The 17,558-nt window shown below is 45.8% G+C and overlaps 2 long non-coding RNA genes across 2 annotated transcripts; one reads left to right on the forward strand and one right to left on the reverse strand.

Moving 5' to 3' along the window:
* Nucleotides 1–6,991: 6,991 nt before the first annotated feature.
* On the forward strand, nt 6,992–9,253 carry LOC134485989 (uncharacterized). Its single transcript, XR_010064480.1, has 2 exons — nt 6,992–8,029; nt 9,002–9,253. It is a non-coding gene; the product is annotated as an uncharacterized LOC134485989 (long non-coding RNA).
* A 2,313-nt stretch (nt 9,254–11,566) lies between these two features.
* On the reverse strand, nt 11,567–16,306 carry LOC134485990 (uncharacterized). Its single transcript, XR_010064481.1, has 2 exons — nt 15,804–16,306; nt 11,567–13,335 (listed from the first exon to the last, which is right to left on the reverse strand). It is a non-coding gene; the product is annotated as an uncharacterized LOC134485990 (long non-coding RNA).
* Nucleotides 16,307–17,558: the final 1,252 nt, after the last annotated feature.

The raw sequence follows: 17,558 nt of genomic DNA on the forward strand, positions 1-17,558 counted from the left end.
ACAGGCCATTTCCACAGTTCATCACTGCTCTGTGGGCACCGGAGTTTTATGCATAACAGCAATGGGTCATTAGTCCAATTAAGTCTTCGGCTACTTCAGTGATTTCTCCGGAAGGGAAGAGAGCACAATATGTAATTTCAGCTTTTCTTGTGAGGATCTTCAATCCTCCCATGAACTAAATCATTTTATCAATTTTTAATTTTTTTTAACTTGTCCCATTAAACTACAGACCCGGAACATACTCATGAATGGTTTCTTTCTGCTTAAACTCGAGGACTTCCTGACATAACAAAAACTGGTAATTAACCGGCTCAGAGACTTTTACAATAGCCTCTTTAAATAAGTTCCAGGGTGCGGCCCTGGCAGGCTGGCTCTACATGGCTGATAGTGGCAATGTGTCCTCAATTAAACAAGCTATCACCGCATGCTATCGTCCCCCCAGCTCTATGCCCCACGCTCGTTCTGCTTGGAAGTGCCCACCTCTCTCCACTTTCCACCATTGTAAAGCCATTCCCTGTGTCTGTGACTCCTCCCTCTCCATGCTACCCAGTCCTTTCTTCACTCCCTAAACGTTCCATCTATTGGATAGAAAGGATGGTTCAGTGGTTAAAAAGGCTTTTCAGCAAACCTAAAAGCATGAGTTTCCTCCCTAGATCCTGCATGGAGCAAGATAACAGACTCCCAGCATTCTCTGACCTGCGCTAACTTGCTATGGTACACACACAAACACACACACACACACACACACACACACACACACACACACACACACACACACTAAATGTAATAAAAAATGAAATTCAGCGTCAATCAGTTTCACCATGCCAAAGACTAGGCTCCTGGGGTTCGTTTTAAGTGCAAATCCAGGAACTCAGTGAAGAAGAATGTCACCCTGGCTCCCTCAAAAAGGTTGTCAAGTTCTGATTTGTTTTCCCTCCTCCCTGCCAGCCTCACAAATACAGCACCCCAGGGAGCTGAGATGACTCAGACCTGGGAAGCTTTTGCCTTGCAAGCATTGGGGACCTGAGCTCTGTCCCCTGAGTCCACACGTAAAAGCAGGGCAAGCGTGCCATGATCCTGATGCCACACACCCACAGCCTGAGCCCTGCTGTAGTCTGCTTCTGCTGCCTGGACACAACACTCCAACCAAAAGAGACTTGGGGAGGGAAGGGTCTCTCTCGACTTACAGCTTAGTCTTTCACAGACAGCAATCAGTGCTTCTCCTGGCTTGCTCAGTTGGCTTTCTTGTACCTCAAGACCACCTGCCCATCAAGACCCAGGGGCGGGGCCCTTCCATATCAATCATCAGTCAAGAAAATGCCCCAAAGGCTTGATACAGGCCAATCTGAGGGAGTGTTTTCTCAACTGAGGTTCCCTCTTCTCAAATGACTCCAGCTGTGTGAAACTGACAAAACAAACAAACAAACAAACAAACAAACCAGGACATAGGCAGGTCCATGGTGCCCACTAGCCAACCAGCCTTGTCTAGTTGGAGAATCCAAAGCATGAGAGACCCTGTTTCAGGAAACAAAGTAGGCAGTGCCCTGATGAGCATTACCAGAGGCTGGCTCCTTGCATTTGTGTGCATCACAGGCACGCAGACACACGAGCACACACAGGGACAAACACCAACACAGGAAAAGGCAGTACTTAGTTCTCTGGATCCGGCACTTGGTAAGTTTATGTTTACACAAAAGCCTTCTAATCTATCTAATGGGTACTTGCCCATCTCACCCTCAACTTCTCCACAAACCAGAACTGAAAATGGACACTCTCTGTGAAGCTCCCTTTGCTCTTAAAATAAATCTAAGACCCTCACAGAGCTGGCACCCACTGCGATAAATGGATCTGGCCAAGTCTTTTTCCACTGTCCTCAAATTCCCACCTCCCCTTTGGTGCTCAAAAGCGAGGTTGTTTCTAGTTTGGGATCTTTGCCTCAGGTCTTCCATCGGTGAGCAAAGGTGGTCTGCCTATGGCTGTTTCATTATTGCTTCCGGTCTCAACGTAAAAGTCAGCGTGTCTTGGAGCGCGTGCGCACGCACGCACGCACGCACGTGCACACACACACACACACACACACACACACACATGAATGTATCATACCAACTTTATCTTTTTAAGATTTCGTGTGTGTGCGTGTGTGTGTGTGTGTGTGTGTGTGTGTGTGTGTGTGTGTGTGTGTTGCACACAGACACTAGAAGAGGGCATTGCGTCCTTTGGAGCTGGAGTCATAGGGAATTGTGAGCTGCCCCCATGTGGCTGGTATCTAAACTCTGTTTATCTGGAGTAGTACGATGTGCCTTTAACTGCTCAATCTCCCTAACAACTCAATTTTTCAAGCAATCTGACTCTATGACTAAGGCTAGACCTTTCACTTTCCCATAACTGTTTCACCCATAGAAACATGCCACAGTGAATCTCGTTGTGCACAGGGACTTGCTTGCATTGGTCATGGTCACATCTACCCCCCCCCCCCCAGCATATTCACGCTCAGGAATTTTTGTGAGTGAAGATGAACCACACATTAAAACCAAGCCAGTGAATGTCAGGTCACTGCCCTCTGGGCTCCTCTGGGCTCCTCTGGGCTCCTCTGGGCTCCTCTGGGCTCCTCTGGGCTCCTCTGGGCTCCTCTTCCTTTAGAGGAGGAAACTTTTCCTCAGACTTGACTGCCCTTTCAATGTGCAATGGTGCTGTGTCACGGTGGCCCTTATACAGGGTTACTCGGGTGCAGAGCCCTGCCCTCCAATCAAGCCACCCAGGGCGTGTCTAGCATAGGTGATCTTTGGTGGGGATTTGGCACTGAAATAGAGTGACTGTACCCTCAAGTCAAACACCAAAAACCAAACTGAGGAGAAGGCGTTCCTGGTTAAATATCCCAACCCTGTTCCTACCTCACCCTGCTGTGCAAATTTATTAAAGCACTCTCCAAATAAACAAGTCCTAAAACTAATCAGGAAGTGGAAAAACATAAAAATAATCCCCAGCCCACAACACACGCCCGAGAAAACGGGAAATAAAGAAAACGTTCTGCATAAAACCCACAGGGCCGAACTCTGTCCTCAATTAGTGGTGAAGGCTGCCAACCCCAGTCAGTGGAGGTTTTCAGTGCCATCGTAGAGGCCTCGTTTAGGGCCCATGGTGCACTGTGTTTGCTTTTAGTTCATACAGCAGGAATATCAAGTGGGTGTGTGTTGGCTTCAATGTCATGGTAATTAAACTGAACAATACTATCTTCCATGTGGAGCTCATTGAAACTCACTCAGAGTGTGTGTGTGTGTGTGTGTGTGTGTGTGTGTGTGTGTGTGATATGCATGTACATGTGCATGTGGGGAAGGTATGGTGGGTAGTATGTGTGTTTGTGGTATGGTATGTGCATGGTGTTGGTGTGGTGTGTGTATGGTGGTGTAGTGTGTGTGTGTGTGTGTGTGTGAATGGTAGTGTAGTATGTGGTGGTGTGGTATGTGTATGGTGTTTGTGTGGTGTGTGTGTGTGTGTGGTGTGAGTATAGTGTGTGTGTGGTGGTATATGTATGTAGTGGTGTGGTATGTGTATGGTGTTTGTGTGGTGTGTATGTGTGTGTGTGGTGGTGTAGTCTGTGTGGGGTATGTATGTGGTGGTGTGGTATGTGTGTGGTGTTTGTGTGGTGTGTGTGTGTGTGTGTGTGTGTGTGTGAATGGTGGTGTAGTATGTGTGGTGTATGTATGTGGTGGTGTGGTATGTATATGGTGTTTGTGTGTGGGCTGTGTGTAGTGTATGTATGTGGTGGTGCGGTATGTGTGTGGTGTGGTATGTATATGGTGTTTGTGTGTGGGGTGTATGTATGTGGTGGTGTGGTATGTATATGGTGTTTGTGTGTGGGGTGTATGTATGTGGTGGTGTGGTATGTATATGGTGTTTGTGTGTGGGCTGTGTGTAGTGTATGTATGTGGTGGTGTGGTATGTGTGTGGTGTTTGTGTGGTGTGTGGTGTTTGTGTATTGTGTGGTATATGTGATGTGTGTGTGCATGTATGGTGTGTGTGGTGTATGCGTGTGTGCACGTATGTACATGTGGTATATGTGCATACCATGCACACATAGAGGTGTACCCTTACTTCAGACCATGCACAAAAGTTCAAAATGAATTATAAGTTTAAGCGTAAGAATGTTAAAGTTAAAGCCACAGAAGGAAAAGGGTAAATCTTTATAATGTTGATCCAAGTAAAATCTTCTGATATCCAACATCAATAGTAAGACGAAAAGGAGAAGTATGCAATTAGATGTTACTAAAAGTTTCAAATTTATTTACAAAAAAACACCACTATGGGAATGAAAAGAGCCAACAAGATAGAGATATGTAAATAAACTATATGATAATGGACTTGTATCCATAAACAACAAGGACATGGCCATCTGTATATTTTCTTTGGAGAAATGTATATTAAAACATTTTTCTGGTATTTTTAGCAGTGTGGGAGATTTTATGAATTTTTAATTGTCATTTGTCTTTCACACCATCACAGTGTAAGTTTTCATTATCGGTTATGCCAGTTGATGGACGTGGCACTGTCATATGGTAGAATATTATTCAGCAATAGAAAGAAATGAAGCACACTGGGAAATGAATAAATATTGACAACATTCTGCCAAGTCAAAGAAGCCAATGTGCAGACATACTGGTGCACGCCAACACTCAGGCAGGCGGTGGATCCAAGATCAGAAGAGCACGAACATCCTCAGCCTCGAGTGGGAGACCAGCGTGGGCTACATAAGACCCTATCTCAAAAGAGAAAGGAAGGAAGGAAGGAAGGAAGGAAGGAAGGAAGGAAGGAAGGAAGGAAGCTAAGAAGGAAGGAAGGAAGCTAAGAAGGAAGGAAGGAAGCTAAGAAGGAAGGAAGGAAGCTAAGAAGGAAGGAAGGAAGCTAAGAAGGAAGGAAGGAAGCTAAGAAGGAAGGAAGCTAAGAAGGAAGGAAGGAAGCTAAGAAGGAAGGAAGGAAGCTAAGAAGGAAGGAAGGAAGCTAAGAAGGAAGGAAGGAAGCTAAGAAGGAAGGAAGCTAAGAAGGAAGGAAGCTAAGAAGGAAGGAAGCTAAGAAGGAAGGAAGGAAGCTAAGAAGGAAGGAAGGAAGGAAGCTAAGAAGGAAGGAAGGAAGCTAAGAAGGAAGGAAGCAAAGAAGGAAGGAAGGAAGCTAAGAAGGAAGGAAGCAAAGAAGGAAGGAAAGAAGGAAAGAAGGAAGGAAGCAAAGAAGGAAGGAAAGAAGCAAAGAAGGAAGGAAGAAAGCTAAGAAGGAAGGAAGGAAGAAGGAGAATTCAGGCACGAAGAACACATACTGCTTAAATCTCTTTGTGAACTGTCTGGGAAAGCAAAGTCCACAGAGACTGAAAATCGCTATGTGAAGTTGTCAGAGCCTCCAAGGATAGAGGATTGGGAAGTGACCACTGATGACCATGGCTTCCTTTTGGAAGTGAGGGAAATAATCTAGAATCAGATAAAGATTGTAGTGTCACAATGCTGGAAATGCACTGGGAGCTATTGAGATCACTTTAAAATGGCCACTTTGATAAAGTATAAATTATATATTAATAAAGCATCACCAAAACAAAGCCCAGGAATGCTTATGAGGTAGGTTTCGATTTCCTAGTTCCATAGACAACGTTTGAAGCGAGGGCTTCCTTGGCCTCTGAGAGTAAGGGGTAGGAGAGACATCTGAGATTCCCTTTCCCATCTCACTTCACCATGATGACCTCGAAGGCACTGGAAATGAGGGGGTGAAAAGGAGCCAGACACATCTGGCTTAGATCTATGGTGACTTAATTCAATCCTCATTTCCTCGTTGGGTCCCAGGCAGATGGGTGTGTGGCAAGACTCATGGAAAGCCCAGGAAAAGCCATAAACCTCATGTCACTGTGACCACCGACCCACACTGTGGCCCCCTGGCTCCTATCAAGAAGCCTGGGCCAACAATCGATCGTAATGGCAGAGGCTCAATTCAATTCCTCATGAATCCCCATCCATCATGAGGACAGCCGAATGACAACGGTGGCCTTGTCAGGACCTCCTCCTTCTCATGCAGAGGCTTAAGACAAGTGGATGGCCCTTTTGCCCTTAATGATTCTTCCTCCTGCAGCACAGGAGCTCCGCCCGAAACAGAAGCCAGTACTTGGCCATGCTCTTTATTGTACATCATATTTATTATGGGCCATGCATCATAGTCGTCTGCTGAGCTCTCTTCTTTCAGCCCCTCCTCTGTGGACTTCTTTTTTTTTTTTTTTTTCTTTTTGGTTCTTTTTTTTCCGGAGCTGGGGACCGAACCCAGGGCCTTGCGCTTCCTAGGCAAGCGCTCTACCACTGAGCTAAATCCCCAACCCCCTCTGTGGACTTCTTAAAGGGAAGGCTTGTTCTATTCAATCTTCAACTCCTGTGCTGTGGAAACTTCCTGTCTCCCACATAGAACAGAAGTTCTGAGTATGTACTGGGCATTTTGGAGTAGCCAGCTCCAGACGAAAATATTACTGAGTGATGACGTCCCATTCTCCCAACATCCCACGAGAGGGAAATTGTGGCAATCTCAGTTTTATAACTAGTACATGCAAGTCCAGGGACATCTCCTGGAATTTCTCCAGAATGAATCCCTCCTTGGCTTCCATACTCACCTTCCTGGCTCAGTCTGGTAAAGGTAGGGGACGTGTTTGCACAGATTTAGCTCTTGTTGTATACAGTTGGCAAGCAGCAATGCCCAACAGTGTAGTGTCGCCTCAGGCATGACAAGCAACACTTCCTTGCATCTCATCACAAACCTGCTGCCAGGGGTAGCCTATCTGAATCCCCATCTTTCCATTCAGCTTGAGAATTCTCTCTCTCTCTCTCTCTCTCTCTCTCTCTCTCTCTCTCTCTCTCTCTCTCTCTCTCTCTCTCTCTCTCTCTCTCATTTCTCTTGCTACACAGAAGTGAAGGGAGAAAGAAGTAGCCCGTTTTCCAAGTCTGAGTCATTAAGCTGAAATTGTCTCTTGCCCTTCTGGTAGAGATTAAATGTTTCCTGTCTCTCTTGAGTTATTTTATTAGCAGAAAGCTAGGGCACCCAGAGTTTGACAGTTCTTAACCATCTTCTACATGTACACTATCACCTTCAGAAACTGAAGCAAATCAGAAAAAGGATCACCCCACCCCCGACCAGTTCTCATGGGCTGACCGAGGAACGTGAGGTATTTTATGCACATACACCTCTGTCCCCGACCCATGCACATACGTTGTTCATTGTTGTCTTTTGATGGTTTTGAGACAAGCTCTCGCTATGTGGCACAGGCTGGCCTCAAACTTGCCATTCTCCTGCCTCAGCCCCCCTTAGTGCTGGGATTACACTTGTGGGACGCCACACATTGCATGCTGTCCGTTTTAAATCCAGCTATCCAGTTAAAATTCAGGAGTCTAAACTTGGAGAGACTTGTTTAAGTTCTTCATGATGACAGCTCTGAGTGGATCTCCCACCATTCTCTCGCCAAGCTCCCTGGGTCCCACAAAGCACCGGTGTCACTGGCTCTCCACTCGTAATTCACACCCAGGGATAGAATTTAAGGAATTGGTCCTCACTGACTTGTCTCTGGAAATAACTGAGTAAGGCAGGGAATATCTCCATGGCCACCTTCTGTTGTCCTAGCCCAACACTGTTTTTTGATGACCACTGACTGGGCCATGTGCCTTGACTGTTCTTGACTGTTCCCAGTTCTCCCGATAGACAGCGAGACTTTCCTATGGTGATAGCCTTTGGGCAGGACTAATGTGTCAACTTAGACTTGGGGTATGTTGAGTTTTGCTTTATTTCATTCTCCCAAGGGAGGTCTATGAAATAGACCATTTTTAGTGATTCTTTCTAATCTCTTGGCTTCTTCTCTTATACCTCTCAGTGTTCCACCTTTCCTAAATTCCTAGTCCCAAGTACCTCAGCATCCTCGAAACCAGCTGACTCCTCTAAGCCTGCACTTAGTCCAAGAAGAAGGATGAGAGCTGGAGGACTTCCTGGTGCTGTTCATGACAGAGCAGTTCAGAGCTGTTCGAAGGTTAGTAACTCAAGAGGCCAGCTCTCTGTGAGGATAGGCAGAATCAATCAGCTCCCACAGCACACACATTCTACAGCCCTTCAAGAGGCAAAGCATTCCCCCAAATTCTTCCGGGTTCCAGGGGACTTTTCTCAAGCTCTTCTGCTCCAGCCTCCTTAGATTAACTAGTTCTCTGTCCCGCATGCCAACTCCCATTTGTCTCCTTTGTTTCCCACAGCCTGAAGCCTATACACAGAGCTTCCCAACAGCACATACACACACACACACACACACACACACACACACACACACACACACACACACACATACACACACACACACATACACACACACACACATATATCTTATCCACACACCCCGGGGTACATGTGCACCCTAATCTGTCTCCGAACACCCAAGTCATTTCTTCTGTGAGGAATTTAGTTTTCTGCTACAGGGTCATAAAATGTTCTCTCATCTCCTGTGAAAACTTACAAGTGTCGAGTGTTCTACTGAGATGCTGTGGAGATTAAAGATGAAGAAGAGAGGCAAGACAAGGCAAGGATGAACCAGGTAGATACAGAGCAGTGAAGGGAAACAGGGATGACCCAGAAGAACATCCACTACAAGGGCATATAAGAAGATACCAGTGGGGGTTGGGGATTTAGCTCAGTGGTAGAGAGTGCTTGCCTAGCAAGCGCAAGGCCCTGGGTTCGGTCCCCAGCTCTGAAAAAAAAAATACCAGTGGCAACAACATAAACTTAAGCAAGCTCAGGCTGTAATGCCAACATCATTCCCATTGATTCTAAGCTGGGGCAGGACTGGCTCTGGAGAAAGCCAGACAGCTCAGGACAGAGGGATCTACTGTGGGACGCACTGTGACACACTACAGCTTCCATGATGAGATGTTTCCTATGCTTTGGTTTTGGTGGTGGTAGTGGTGGTGTTTTCTTGTTTGCTAGTCTATTTTATTTTATTTACTTTTCTTCCTAGCCCCCATACGGCTGATCTCAGCGGCACACCATTCATCTGTGGCACATGAGGAGTGTGTCCCAGCTTCGCCTGTACGGCTTCCTGGCTGTGCGCTCACAGGCCTTGTTGTAAGTTTCCACTTCTCACCTACCATTGGGGACAGGCCTCATGCCTCACAAGGCTCTCCCAAAGGCGGATCACAAATGCTATTAGTCTCAGAGGCCAGCACATGCTGGGAACCCAAATAAAAGGCAGCCATGCTGCATAGAAACACGCATGTTTGTCGTTTCTACTTAATTACCATTGCAAGCCATAACAAATGCAATGTGCTCTATTAATGATGTTGTAAGTTTTCAACTATAATTAATGGCGTACTTTGATAAATATACAGTACTGATTATTGTTAAATTACAACCAGATCTGTGAGGCCCTGAGTTATAGCATTCATTTGTCTTCAGAGTGTCAATATTCCCACTTGCCCTGAGTAATTTTGGAGTACCCACGTAATGACACCAAACAGACTTAGGAGGAGAGAGGTGCCATCTAGAGCCCTGTGAGTAGCCCCAGGTCCCCTCTGACAGTAACACAGCTCTATTTGGATTACGCAGAAATCAAATACCTGTGTTCCCTAATGTCATCCATGCATCCACTGCCAAAACAGAGTAGGGAGAGGCTAGGAAGGTAGCTTAGTCTTAAGTGCTTGTTATAGAAATGCAAGGGGCCAAGGTGGATCCCCAGAACATGGGGGGCGGGGAGCCAGGTATGGTGGGATTCACTTGCAATCCAGCACTGGAGACGCAAAGACTGTTGGATCCCTGAGGCTTGCTGGTAAACCAGGCTAGCTTACTTGGTGAGTTTCAAACCGGTGAGAGACCAGGATTTCACAAAGGAGGGTGGGTGACTACTGAGGAACGAACACCAAAGCTTAACCTGGGGCCTACACATACATGTGTGGACACCCATGCACATGCAAACATGCATACACGTGTGCATACACACACAGGAAATAAAAAGAAGAATGCATTCCAACTACATCAGGAATAGCCTCTTACCAGGCAACAGGGCTACCACATGCTTGTTCATGCTCCTGGGTCTACCACCATCCTCTGCTCCTTACTTCAGCATTCATAATTTTTAAAGAAATGACCCCATTGAGGCACATATGTGTGTGTGTGTATGCACGTGTTTGCATATGTGTGTGTGCGGAGGGGCACGGGTACTGAGCTGTGCCCAACCTCCACTCCAACCTCCCACTTCAGTAGAGATTATATTTGAAAATCGGCCTTGACTAAACTCTTCTAATAGCTTGTAACATCAATTTAATGACAGATAAAATAAAGGAAAATTACATTCTCTTTCATTTAAATGCTAAGCCCTTTTAATTGTTTTATTCTAAAAAACTCATTTCCTCTTGTAATTATCAATATATTTCCATCACCCCAGGAAATAAAAAGGTTTCTTTCAAGGGGCAATTTTAACACCTGTAAATCCCCCAGATGTTTGAATGAGTCCGTGAGAGCCGGAGAGGAGAGCATTTGTTTTATGTCTGGTGGATTCTCAGTTTGCTTTTTATTTTTTTTTAAATCCTTTCATTGTATTTTTTGATTAGTCCCGGATAAATAATGTTTGGATTAAAAATCCCTACTGTACGACTGTGCTTAGCATTCTTGTTACTGGTTTCCTAGACACAACATTTAATGAAAATATAACAGTCCCCACAAACAAATCAACAATGATTATGCACAGAATTCGAGGGCGCCAGGAGGCAATTTGACTTCGACCTGTTCTTTGTTGGAAGTGGGTCGAGCTGGAGAACAGTGCTCTGATTTGTCTACCTGGAGGGCAGCCTTTTATGGTTCACCCGCCACACTCCCATCCCTCTGTGTAAGCGTGCACACTCACACACACCCAGGTACACAATAGGAGGGACATTTGACAATGCTGCAGAACCTAAAACATTGGGTATGTCCAAAAATATGTAAGAACAACTGTGATAATAATCACATCCTTACTCATTATGTGTTTACATGTTGATCTATGTGTTCATGTGTGGGGATGCGTGGAGAGAGGGGGGAGGGAGAGAAAGAGGGAGGGAGGAGAGAGAGAGAGAGAGAGAGAGAGAGAGAGAGAGAGAGAGAGAGAGAGAGAGAATGTATTGCTGATCCTGATACTGACTGCTTAGACAGTCTGGCTGCAAGCCAGGGACCCTCTTGCCTGTGCCTTCCCAGCTCAAGGCTTGTAGGAATGCCTTATGTGGATGCTGGAAACCCAAACTCAGGTGCCCAAGAATGCAGGCTTGGTAAGCATTGTACCCACATAGGGAGGCATCTCCCTATCCCTACTCATCAGATGCTTATTGTTTGCTTACTGTGGGTACCAGGAGCTGCCATTTCTGTCTGCTACATCCTTCCCCTTAAGCACCCATGCTGGTAACATGCATCCTTCTGCAATGGAAATAAAGCTAATAATTCAAGAGAGCATTCGTAGGATATGGAAAGATTGCTTAGTGGGTACAGTGCTTATTGTGCAAGGACAGAAACCCACTCAGGGGATGGTGAATCGAGCTGAAAAGTTTGTTCCTTCTTGTTTGTTTAACACTGTTCTTTTTTTTTTAATTAACTTGAGTATTTCTTATATACATTTCGAGTGTTATTCCCTTTCCCGGTTTCCAGGCAAACATCCCCCTCCCCCCTCCCCCCTCCCCCCTCCCCCTCCCCTTCTTTATGGGTGTTCCCCTCCCAACCCTCCCCCCATTGCCGCCCTCCCCCCATAGTCTAGTTCACTGGGGGTTCAGTCTTAGCAGGACCCAGGGCTTCCCCTTCCACTGGTGCTCTTACTAGGATATTCATTGCTACCTATGAGGTTGGAGCCCAGGGTCAGTCCATGTATAGTCTTTAGGTAGTGGCTTAGTCCCTGGAAGCTCTGGTTGCTTGGCATTGTTGTACATAAGGGGTCTCGAGCCCCTTCAAGCTCTTCCAGTTCTTTCTCTGATTCCTTCAACGGGGGTCCTATTCTCAATTCAGTGGTTTGCTGCTGGCATACGCCTCTGTGTTTGCTGTATTCTGGCTGTGTCTCTCAGGAGAGATCTACATCCGGCTCCTGTCGGCCTGCACTTCTTTGCTTCATCCGTCTTGTCTAATTGGATGGCTGTATATGCATGGGCCACATGTGGGGCAGGCTCTGAATGGGTGTTCCTTCTGTGTCTGTTTTAATCTTTGCCTCTCTATTCCCTGCCAAGGGTATTCTTGTTCCCCTTTTAAAGAAGAAGTGAAGCATTCACATTTTGATCATCCGTCTTGAGTTTCATTTGTTCTAGGCATCTAGGGTAATTCAAGCATTTGGGCTAATAGCCACTTATCAATGAGTGCATACCATGTGTGTTTTTCTGTGATTGGGTTACCTCACTCAGGATGATATTTTCCAGTTCCGACCATTTGCCTACGAATTTCATAAAGTCATTGTTTTTGATAGCTGAGTAATATTCCATTGTGTAGATGTACCACATTTTCTGTATCCATTCCTCTGTTGAAGGGCATCTAGGTTCTTTCCAGCTTCTGGCTATTATAAATAAGGCTGCGATGAACATAGTGGAGAACGTGTCTTTTTTATATGTTGGGGCATCTTTTGGGTATATGCCCAAGAGAGGTATAGCTGGATCCTCAGGTAGTTCAATGTCCAATTTTCTGAGGAACCTCCAGACTGATTTCCAGAATGGTTGTACCAGTCTGTAATCCCACCAACAATGGAAGAGTGTTCCTCTTTCTCTGCATCCTCGCCAGCATCTGCTGTCACCTGATTAACACTGTTCTTTATGAAGACAATAAAGGGTTTTCTCAGCCAGAGGACAGCCACCTCCTGCAGAAGTCCCACTGGGAAAAACGGACACTCATCCATTCTCAAGACGATTTCCAGCAAAAGACCACATGCCCTAGCATTTCTGTATGGCTGTCCTCAGAGCTGGCGACCTGGTCCAAAGCCCAGCGTCCTTCCAAACTTGGTGACACAATCCTGAAAAAAGAAAATGACCCAACTGTTCCCCAGCCATTGGATCTACATGACTCTGAGGCTGGTAATTTTGATCACAATGTGTTTTACATCTGAATAATTTGTGTGGATTATACTCCCGGGCATAAGAAATTTTCATCAAATGCTGCCATGGCTCAGGCAGAGCTATGGTGCTGTGTCAGGTCCACTGACGAGAAAGCAAGCTAGGAACCACATATTGGCTGGTCCTGTTTCCTAGCCGGACATGTTGATAGGGTGCCAAGATCAGGCCTGTCAGGTCGGCTTGCTCCTTAATACAGCATCAAATGTCTTCGATTTTTTCATTTTTATCTTCTCAATGGCGTACAGGACTGGAATAAAATTAAATGTGTGTGGTTAGAAATGTTCCATTCTCTAGCCTAACAAAATACCCTAGGATTTTTTAAAATGTTCAAAAAAAGCCAAGCATCATTAATTCTATTTTGTGAATCTTGCACATCAAGAACTCGGGCGGGGCTTGTCTGTGTGGTGGATCCACTCAATGTGAAACCCACTGGGCTTCCACAGCATAGTCTGTGGATATTTGGCTTCAAGATATAGCCTCTCTCATGTGCAGAACCAAGTTAAGACTGGTAAGAGGTCTGGTCTCCGTTGGTTCTACTGACCAGAACCCCAACATGTCACCTTGCCCACAAATTTCTCAGGGAAGTTGGACAACGTAGGTAACTAATCCTGCCCAGAACAAATAACCCTAGAGAATTCATGGGACGCTCCCTGTCCTCCTCTGGCCCAATCTTAGAAGTCACATGACGTTATTTTGCTGCATCCTCCTAACTACAAGTAAACCATAAAGTTAACCAAGATAAGATTTCCCTCAAGTGTGTGTTTGGGGTGATTGGCTCTTCTCTCTATGTGTGTGCCCGCCGTACCAGAAATAGCACAGTTTTACATTGTCATGGTGTCAGCTACTGTCACCTTCACCATTACACACACTCAGGTCGTGGACAACATTTTACAGATGCCACTTCGAGGTACAGTCACTGCAAAATACAGTGATTATTATCTCATGGTATAGATTCTTAAACATCCAACCAAAGCTTTTAGCCAAAAATGGCTTTCGACACCACAGGAAAATTCTTTACCCTGATTTGAAACTCCATGTCCTCCCAGTCCAATCCCAGAAACACTGACTCCTGACACCCTAGCCAAGGGAGTAAATAGATGGCTTCCCCGGTGACAGAAGGATAGCAACCTAGGGCATCCATCCATAAATGGTACTCAAACAACACATGTACCTTCAAAATCATACAGGGATGTGGAACTGTTATGCAAAGAAACTGAATACATCAAAAGACACCTTAGGTAGTGTGGAAAAATGACTCAGTAAGATGCCGGAAGGTCTAGTGGGATCCGTGCTAACAGAACAGAGAGGTCGCTGAAGTACCTTGTCACAGGTGCCACCCAGCCAAGTCATAATTTATGCATGTCTGGAGCCAAAGCCAAGTTGCTCGTAAGAGCAAAAAACATGCTTCAAGCTGCCACCAGGGCCTTGCCTCTGCCCCTCTGTGTAGATAGGAAGCAGGTTATTAAAGAGTTTGTTTTAGAGTCTGCCCGTGGGTTCTAGCTCAGCTACTCTAGGCATCCATTCCTAAGGCAGCCTCGGGTCAAGGTTGGGTTGTGGTCATGAAGCTAGGATAGAGAACTGTGGCTCAAGGCAGCTTGGCCTTCTGCAGGTCTTGTTTTCAATGTTTACTCCATATTCTCAACGGCTATACACGGACCTCAACCACTTTTTCCACTTGTAAAGAGAGGAATATAGTAATTCTTACCTTTGAAATAGTCTACATGAGTTCAATCACTTAATTACAACTCATAACCATCTGTGAATACTGGAGATTAAAGTATTGTTATCTGGTGTGCGTGTGTGTGTGTGTGTGTGTGTGTGTGTGTGTGTGTGTGTCCCTCCTAAACACTTATGCACCCACCTTAACAGTAAAATTTCAGGTTGCCATAGGGTTAATTAGCATCACCCTTCCCATTACAAAGCTCGCTCTGTCTACCCAGATTTTGGCTAATGGTTCCCAAATCAAATAAAACACAAAAGACAGCCTAGCATCGCAGAACACACAGCGCTCGCCTGCATTCTCCCCAGGTCATTCTTTCTTTCTTGGCAACAGAGTCATTGTCAAATAAATATTAGTTCTAATAAAGATAGTGCCAAGACCCAGTTTCCACAAATCCACCAGCCAACCTACTGGCGTTATCCAGAACGATCTTTTCAGAAGAGAGTGAAACGTTGAAGGTTAATCAGCGTTAAGACTGGACTTCATTGAGACACATGGTTTTCTTGGAGATTTGGGGACACTAGCTAACTTACAAATGCCTCTATGGATGTAGAAGTCAAATGACCCATCTCCGAGGGCATCGGCTGGACACAAAGGCTTCCCCACCTGCCAATGCCTGCGTTTCCTGTTTGTTGTCCCCTTTGCTGGTATACACAGGCCACGAAATGAGGCAGGGTGTTTGTGGACCGGCTTCGCAGCTGCTTCATTAGCCTGCCAGATCAATATTAATTTTTGCAGGCTTCCTTTTCCAGTGCATCAGGCTAGAAGTGGCAACTTGTACACACCCTGGTGTTTGGCTGGGGTTTGGTTGGGGGGGGGGGGGGAATTTATGAGCCTGCTCTAAAGATACAGCCCCTGTTGCACCAAGTGAAAATCTGGTTCGAGCCCAAAACAGCAAGAAGACTGCGGGGGCGCAGGGGCGGGGGGGGGGCGGGGGGACGCAAAGTCAAGCTACCTCTCACAGGGCCAAGTCACAGAAGCTGAAAACCAAGTACCTGGATATTATGTGCCTGCCTCTGCTGTTCTCGCCGCCAATTTCCCACTTGGCCACATGTGCACGTTTAATTAATGTTCTGCTCATCACCTCCTGCAAGTCATTAATAAGGACGCACTGTAGATGCAGGCCCGTCTCGGAGCCTGCCAGAAGCACTCCGCTGGCCACCGTCTCCCAGCCAGTGCACAGCCGCCCACCGGCAGCCGCCCACCGGCTGCTCACGTGGCATTTCCAGCCAGGTTTCCATCCCGGAAGCGGAGCTCAGAATCCGCTCGGTTGAATTCATCTTTCAAGTGAGATTTCTGGATGCATCCATTTCGTTGCCTTCACCCACTAATGTGGTAGAAGGTTTTTTTTTTTTTTAATTCTATTAAAAAATGCAATTAAATTTGTCTCATGGAATTTGCTCTTTAAAAATCCAGACAGCTGCTTGTTCATGGTGGCATTATGCTCCTGATTCCTGCACATTTTTTTTTCCCTTCATCTCCATTCCATTACTTTGCCGAGGATTAAAGACAGGCTTAGCAGATGGCAAATGCCAGGATCTCCCCACCCCCCCTCCCGTTCAGAAGGCTGGGATCATATCGGCCAGAATACACAGCCCAGGTTCCTCTGTGCGGCTTTTGAAAGAGAGAAGCAATTGTTTAATTCAAATCCATCAGCTAATGCAGAAAAATAAGACAGAGGGGCGGGGGAGGAGAGACTGAGGACTCTTCCCCATAGCTGCCCTTTAAGGCCATGGCCTGGTGTCTCTCCCTGAGCCTCAGTTTATCTCTCCAGAGTCCCTCCTCCTCCATCTCTCAGCCATAAAGCACTCATTAGGCTGTGAAGCAAATGAGGTAATGTCTGTGGTGAGATGGCTTGTGCGTTTCCAAAGAAAGACACCATATAAAAAGCATTCTGATTGCTAACAGTCAGGGACACTCAGCGTCGGGCCTGACTGGCTTTATAAACTATTTAACTGCCTGCTTCTTGCAAAAACTATTTTTATCAGTTAATTACACATTTTTCTTATTAAATAACAATGTGAAAGCATTTCTTGCTCATTTTCCTGTCATGATTAATTTAATCTGCCTCCCTTTATTAAAAGTCCAGTTCTTTTCCCGTGTCTTAGCCACTCTGGTAGGCTAGTAACACCCCCACAACTATTCGGCTCCTTTGAGTCACATCAACTCCTTTCCCTTAGTTCTTTTCTGCAGCTCAAGTCTCAGAACAGCCTCCTTTTTTTTTTTCTTCACCGTGGCTGCATCTGGTTTCTAAGGAATGGCCAAAGAGTGGAGACTGCCTTGCCTTCCTCTTCTTTTTTGGGTGTTCCCTTGCATAAATCAATACCCCAGAGGAAATCTCAGTTTATCTATGAATGGCATCCTGCATGGGAGGAAAACCAAGGCAGCATGGTAGCTGGGCTAACACACACACACACACACACACACACACACACACACACACACACACACACACACACGTGACCTGAATTAGGGGAAGAAGTAAGGCAAGAAGAGGAAAGCCACATTAGTGACAGTCCCCGCACTGTGGGAATCCTCTCTAATGTCATTGTTATGAAACACAATTAATTGCAATTAGTAACAATAGAAGTGGTGCATGCTTAGTTTTCCAATGGAGAAGGCAGACATGAGGCATCCACAGACAGTCCGTGGGCTTAGGCCCTAACGCCCACAGAGACAGAAAACAGAGCTCAGAAAAGAGGGATCACAATTTTTTGAGGCAAAATAATGAACAAAAACAATTGCAGAAA

The sequence above is a fragment of the Rattus norvegicus genome, chromosome 2, assembly GCF_036323735.1.
Source record: "Rattus norvegicus strain BN/NHsdMcwi chromosome 2, GRCr8, whole genome shotgun sequence".
NCBI classification, from domain to species: Eukaryota; Metazoa; Chordata; class Mammalia; order Rodentia; family Muridae; genus Rattus; species Rattus norvegicus.